Raw genomic sequence first — 7,085 nt, 5'->3', positions numbered from 1 at the left:
TCGTATACCCTTGACCGAAGAACGGTCCTCCTCTATCGGGGAAGGTCGTCCTCTTCGACCGAGCGCGCAGCTTCGGGAGGGACGCACATGGAGCGGTGAGGGAGGAAGGGGACACCCGCCTAGCCAGCCAGATCAGCCGAATCAACCCTGGCGATCAATGGGGTGACAGATGTCGCAGCCAGATCGCCCTCACATCCGAGAAACACTGCTGCGCACAAGCTATATAAACCCTAAAAAGACCTTTTCTTTTCGCATAGGTCGAGTTACCTTAACCATACCGGATCTCTACCAGGTCTCTTTTAACTAAAGTTGTAATCTAACCAACCCTAGAATGGCCATTTCTTTCGCACAAGACTAAAATTTTTGTTGAAATTGCCTTGAATTTGGCTATTTTCATAGTATCCAGAATGCCTTGCACATGGGTGGGGCATGCTAAACATTGCCGTCTCTATTGGTGAAACTTCGCGGAGCCTCGCCCACCGGAGCGCCTTCCGGCGGCCAGCCGGCCCCGCCTCGCTGCAGACAGCTCGCCGAGCGCTTTGTACGGCCCCGGGAGCTCCGAGCGGACTCCAGGTCTGTCTCTCTCCTGCCGCCCCCACCCGCCCTCTCTCCTCGCCGCGTTTCTCCTTCCCTCCACTCCTCGGCCCCAAGCCTCTTACTCCATCGTCAGTCGCAACTCTCCCCAGCCCGCATTCAGCCCTTCTCGTCTCCCTCCCTCCGGTCCTTTATGGCGCCTCCGCCCCCATCTGGGCAGACGTGGGCTCCTTTGCTGGGCTGGGGTCATTCTTGGCTCCGTGTGCGTATTTTTATTAACCCGCTCTGCGGATCTGAATCCACCGGTTTCAGTGCGAGACTAGCTCGGATCCTCCCAAAGCCCCGGTGTAGCGGGGGCTGAGCGGGGACCCGGGTAGCCCAGGAGTCTAGTCTCGGGTGGCCGAGTCCGTGGCCTGGGCGCATTCCGAAGGTGGGAGGCTCAACTCCCAGTTGGGGTGGGGGACGCGCGGGGCCCAGGGGGAAGCTACCGCGGGCAGGACGACGGACGCACATTTTGCAGACAATAGTGTTGCTCGGCCCGTCCACCTCCCAGTTGCTGTGATAACCGATAATGATGCTTGTGAGAACATGAATTCTTGCAAGGGTTCCAAAGGGTGCATAATTCCCCACGGCCCTCCGCGTCTTGCCTCTCCAGGCCGAATTTGGAAAATTTAAAATTTTCAAGGTCAAAGTATATGACAGCTTCCCGATTTAGAATAAGAAGTCATAAGTAGAAACGGTGTGAAAACCAAGGTGGTTGTTTCTTTTAATATTTGGAAAAGGTGTTAGGTTTTTATTGAGTGAGGGAAAACGCAGTCATAAAAAAAAAAAAAAGCAAAAAAACAAACAAAAAACAAAACCGATTTCCTGTGCCAAAATCCTGAATATTCATTTAGGCCGTGAGCACAGAATTGAAGACACGAAATAAGACTGCTCGTCTACGAGGAGCTGCGCATTTGGTTTTTGTGTGTGTGTGGTTTTTTTTTTGTTTTGTTTTTGTTTTCCCAGAAAGCCTGAAAGGCCATCATGGCAGCGAAGCCCAAACTCCACTATCCTAACGGAAGAGGCCGGATGGAATCCGTAAGATGGGTTTTAGCTGCCGCTGGAGTCGAGGTACCCTATATGCTGTTTCTTCACAGATTTGTCGTACAACTTTGAGACGTTTGAGGAAAACATCAATGGCGGAGTCCTGTTCTAGCTTTCTCCCCACTAACACAGACAGGCTTGGTTGAGTCAGAAGATGCCTTCTTTGCCAGGGTTTTTTTCTTTATAAATGAAATGTGGTTGATGGAATTCTGTTTTACTTTAGACTTTTTACTTAATCATTAGCTTTTGATCTGCCACCAGTAAGTATTTATTAATAAGGAGAAAAGGCATGAACCTGAAATTTACCAGGGACGACTTTTGTGAATTAACACAATCTGTAGGTAAATTTCCACTTCACTTCAATGGCTTCTAACCTGGGGCCTTCTTGTCTGTCTAGTATAGTGTAGGCTTTGATCACAGTGTTTTTATCTTTCTTTTTGTTCTCTTAGCTTCTTATTTATGGAAATGTTGAGTTGATACAGAGACTGAGAAAACATGGCCATGCATTTCCCCTCACCCAGTTTCAACAGTCATTTGCTTTAAAATGCTGCTCTTGTCTCATCCATCTCCTCCATTTCTTTTGTGGGAATATTTTAAAGCAATAATCCAAGCATCATATCCTTTCATCTGTGATGAGTATTTCAGTTTTTATTTCTAAAAGATGAGGATTTTAAAACATAACCACAGTACCACAATTGCACCTGACAAAATGAACAATTCCTTATTAATATCTGAACAGCCTGATTGTCTCAAACAGGTCTTTTTATAGTAAGTTTATTCCAGTCTGGATCTAAATCACGCCCACACATTGCATTTGGTTATGTTTCTTTCAGTGTTTTTAAAATCTGTAACAGTTTCCTCTGCATAATATAAATTAACTTTATATTTGGGAATAATTTTAAATTGATAGCGAAGTTGTAAAGACAGTCCATATAAAGACCACTCAGTCTCCCCTAATGATATCATCTTACGTAATCGTGTCAAAACTAAGAAATTAACATTGGTGCACAACTAAACTGCAGACTATTCAAATTTAATGAGTTTTGCCAATCAGGTCCTTTACTGTTGTTGGATCCAACCTTATACTTAGTCACTGTGTTTCCTTAAGTCTCTCTCAATCTGTCACAGTTCCTCAGTCTTTTTTTTATTTCATGATGTTGACAGTTTTGAAAACTATTGATCAGAATTTTTGTAGAACTCCCTAGTTTGGGTTTGTTTGATGTTGATTGGACTAGGGTTTGGGGTTTGGGGGAAGACCAGCACAGAGGTCAAGTGCCCTTCTCCTTGCATCATACTAGGGGTGATATTAACATGAGTTATCCCTGGTGCTGTTAACTTTGGTCACTTGGCTAAGGTGGTGTCTGCCAGGTTTCTTCCTTGTAAAGGGATTATTTTCCTCTTTATTATTTCAAAACTAGTCATTAAGCTCAGCCCGCACTCAAAAGGGTGGGAAGTAAACCACACCTGCTGGAGGGGGAGGTATCTGCATTTAGAATTCTTACATAAGAGAGATTTGGGGGTTTTTTCCTCCTCCATTTATCTATTCAAGCATTTCTTTATATCAGTATGGACGTAAGTTTATAGTATTTATTTTATGCTTTGTGTTATAATCCAATAATAATGTTTTCTTGCCCAAATTGTCCCACTTTGGTCATTGGCTCCTGCATCACACCTGTGTACATGGCTCCACACTCCCTTTTCTTTTCTTTCCCTTCAGCTCTCTCTTACTTTCTGACACTTCAAGATGCTCCAGGCTCATCTTGTATTTTCCTTGCCCTTGCCCTAGAATCTGGTATTTCTCCAAGGAATCATGGTCCCTTTTACCACCAAATGGTTTTAGCAACCAAGAGCTGAGTGCTAAGTGTCTGTATTTGGTTTTAGTGCCATTTATTTGTAGAAGAAACTGCCCTGTAGAATTTCCCCCATTACAGATTTGGCTGCTTTACCCTCATTTTAACATATTCTTCTATTCCTATATTTCCTGTGAACTGCTAGTTGGACCGAGAGCTGTGATCAAATCCAGGCTCATTTTTTTTCTATCTCTAAACTTTTTTTTTTTTTTTTGCCTGCCAGACTCCATCATAGGGATACTGTGAACATGTTTTTATTATACGACATCAAGGGATGCATGATGTCTGACTGTCTCCTTTTCAGCAATGCTGGGCTTGATCAGCATGTTTTGGTGATGTCAGCCTGATCCATGCATTACAAAATTTCCTCCGTTACCTTCTCAGCTAGCCATTTTAGCATCTATTTATCATCACCATCGTTAGGGATTATAAAATGGTGATTTTTCTGTTTCTGTCATTGCATCTGAATTTATTAACTGTGTTTCTCTTACAAAGAGTAATTTTTAACTTAACTATTTAATTCCCTTGAAGTACAGTTCATATGGGAACGGTCAGGTAAATGCTTGATATAGTCTCTTTATCAATTTTTAGACTACTCGGTCGTTACCCTAGCTACCTCCAAAGATGGCAAATGAGGGTTGTTGGGTTTGAGGCTTTGTGTTTTGTTTGGTTGGTTTTGGTTTTGATTTCTTTGCATATCATTCTAACTCACTGTACAGTATTTTAAAATTAGCTAAATCAGTTGATATCATTTTTATATACAAATTCTGATTTCTGACTTCTCTTGATATATTTGAAGATCTGATGATACTAGGCCCTCATTTTCAGAGGGCTGTAATTGCTAAATCTGAGTAAGGAAGGACTGCCACTATAGATGGACCTTTCTAGCTCATTACACTCCCCATCATTCCCTGTTGTCTCAGGATAGATTTTTCTAATTGTGTTAAGAGGAGAGTGAAAAAAAAAATTTTTTTAAGACTTTTTATTTATTTATTTGACAGAGAGAGACAGCGAGAGAGGGAACACAAGCAGGGGGAGTGGCAGAGGGAGAAGCAGGCTTCCTGCGGAGCAGGGAGCCCGATGGAGGGCTCGATCCCAGGACCCTGGGATCACGACCTGAGCCGAAGGCAGACACTTAACGACTGAGCCACCCAGGCGCCCCTTGAGTGAAAAAATTCTTGGTCCCGTGACCTGAACCTGCTTGGCTTATTCATGTCACCTGTCTTTTGTCTGTGTGCTTCTGAGTTTGCAGATGTGGCTTATTTAATAGGTTTGCAGTGGGTGTCTTACTTGTGCATTTAATACAATCCTTTGTCAAATCCTTTCTTTCCAACCTTCATTCTCCCCTATTCCTCCTGCTCCCCTGTGTGTGAGTCAAGATTCTTGGTGACAGCAGTAGAAAAACCAACCCTAACCCTAAGTAAGTTAAACAAAAAAAGAACATGGGTCACATGACCCACCTCCCCTAGACCAGTCCCAGTAGACACACAGGTGAGGCAGACTATTGGCCCAGCGGGTCCCAAGCCCACCCTTCCGACCTGTGTGGAGGGACCTAGATTAGCCTCCCTTACTTGGGGCCGGCCACGTGGTTTATAGGAGCCATTCTCCAAAGGTAGTATTGGTGAGGGGGCCTCCACTTCTCTTTTCCAAAGCACATGTTTAGTTAAGCACAGAAACAGTTGTGGAGGATGGGCTGGCAGCCCACTGGGCAAGTCCATGATTCCCAATGTCACAGTGCTGGGTTGAGCCTGATGTGTAAAGCACACACATGTGAGTCACTCGGTAACCAAAACCTGCTGAAAGGCAGCCTGCCTGATTCGGAGAGTCAGCATCCTCGCTCTCAGTCACTTGGTTTGGGTCCGTAGGCATTGCTGTTGCTGTCTGCCAAGTGTTGCTTCGTTGCTGCTTGGGGCTTTATTTGCCTGAAGACCCCCCAGAAGCCTGGTCCGATCCCCTGTGTTAAGAGGGAGAGTAACACATGTAGAAGAAGACTCCAGTCCCACAAACTCCTAACTCAGGGTTTCTGGGCAATTCCCATAAACTTGACAGAGTGCTGAAGAGGGAGTGGTGTGGTGAGCAAGAGGGCAGGTCTCTAGCGTATCCCACTGGGAACAGTGCCCTGGTTAGGGAACAAAGGTCAACGCACTGTGTCTGTCCTTGCAGCCTTGCACAATACCAAGCTCCCTCCAAGCTCTGCCTTGTGATTTTTTTCTTTCCTTTCCCACCTTCTCATCTGCAGTTCCCGTCCAGGTGCTTCTTACTGACCACATTTTGTAAAGCTGGACACAAGAGTGTCCCTGGTGAGAGATCACACACATCTTGCATAATGTTCCCAGGAAGTCAAAAGCCAGAATCAGAACCCTTTAGAAAGATTTGCTTTTAAAAATGTACATTTCTAGTCTCTCAACTACTGAATGTGAATCTCTGAAGAGTGGGCCTGGATTCTCACACACACACACACACACACACACACACACACACACACACACCTTACTATTCGCTCTAAATGATCATGGTTATAAAAGTTTGTGAGCCGTAGTACGGAGGGAGCACCACCTGCCCTACATCTGTTTGTTTGGACAAATGCCCTGAACGAAATTTTCTCTTTCTTTCTTTCTTTTTTTAAGATTTTATTTATTTATTTGAGAGAGAAAGGGAGAGGGAGAGGGAGAAGCAGACTCCTCGCTGAGCCAGGAGCCCGATGAAGGGCTCGATCCCAGGACCCTGGGATCGTGACCTGAACCGAAGGCAGACGCTTAACCAACTGAGCTCCCCAGGTGCCCTGCCCTGAACATTCTTGCCCTGAGGTTGCTGCTCAGCAGGCACCAGATGGAGTTCCTGCCAGACCCCTCTTGCTCCATGAGGATCCTGGCAAGTAGCAGAAGCCGTACCTACACCTCATTATTTTGATTCAACCCCCCAGTCAGGTAGTGGAGCCAGAAGAGGGGAGGATTGCTGATTTCTGTGCTGGTCAGCTCTGCCCCTCCCTCAGACGATTTGGGGAAGCAGCACAGGGACAGACATGGGTGGGGAGTCATCTGGGGACTTGGTGAGAGGAGGTCTCCCCTTCTTGACATGAATCACGTTAGTGCATTAGAACACATGTTTTTTTAATGTGCAAGAAGAGGAACATGCTTCCACTGTTTCTCCCCCACCCCAACTTTTTAATTTGAAAACTTTCAAACCTACAGAAAAGCTAGGATAATGGACACCTTTCAACTAAATTCACTAATTGTTAACATTTTGCTACATTTGCTTTCTCCCCTCCTCTCTCTACTTTTTTTTTTTTTTTGGTCAACCATTTGAAAGGAAGTTGCAGACATCAACATGTATTTTCCTCCTATGAAAGAAAAAGTAATTGTTCTAATAACTGTAGTATCATTGTCACAACTAATAAATTGATACTAATTTTGCAATAGCAATATATGATCCATATTCAAAAGTTCCATACTGTCCCCCAAATGTCTATATACCTGTTACCTATTTAGCAATTATAACTGCCCACCCCCCCTCCCCTGCCCCCAATATCCAGGATCTAATCAGGATTCAGGTGTTTGGTTATTTTGTCTCTTTAGTCTGTTTTCATCTAGAATAGTACCTGCTTTTTTTTTTTTT

The 7,085-nt window shown here is 44.5% G+C and overlaps 1 long non-coding RNA gene across 1 annotated transcript; it reads left to right on the top strand.

Moving 5' to 3' along the window:
- Positions 1–360: 360 nt before the first annotated feature.
- On the top strand, positions 361–6,993 carry LOC145718120 (uncharacterized). Its single transcript, XR_014141595.1, has 2 exons — positions 361–573; positions 1,431–6,993. It is a non-coding gene; the product is annotated as an uncharacterized LOC145718120 (long non-coding RNA).
- Positions 6,994–7,085: the final 92 nt, after the last annotated feature.

Source organism: Leptonychotes weddellii, unplaced genomic scaffold (assembly GCF_054177405.1).
Source record: "Leptonychotes weddellii isolate Sample4059 unplaced genomic scaffold, ASM5417740v2 HiC_scaffold_10990, whole genome shotgun sequence".
NCBI classification, from domain to species: Eukaryota; Metazoa; Chordata; class Mammalia; order Carnivora; family Phocidae; genus Leptonychotes; species Leptonychotes weddellii.
The sequence above is the reverse complement of the archived record's forward strand: the minus strand, read 5'-3'. Positions and strand labels throughout refer to the sequence as shown.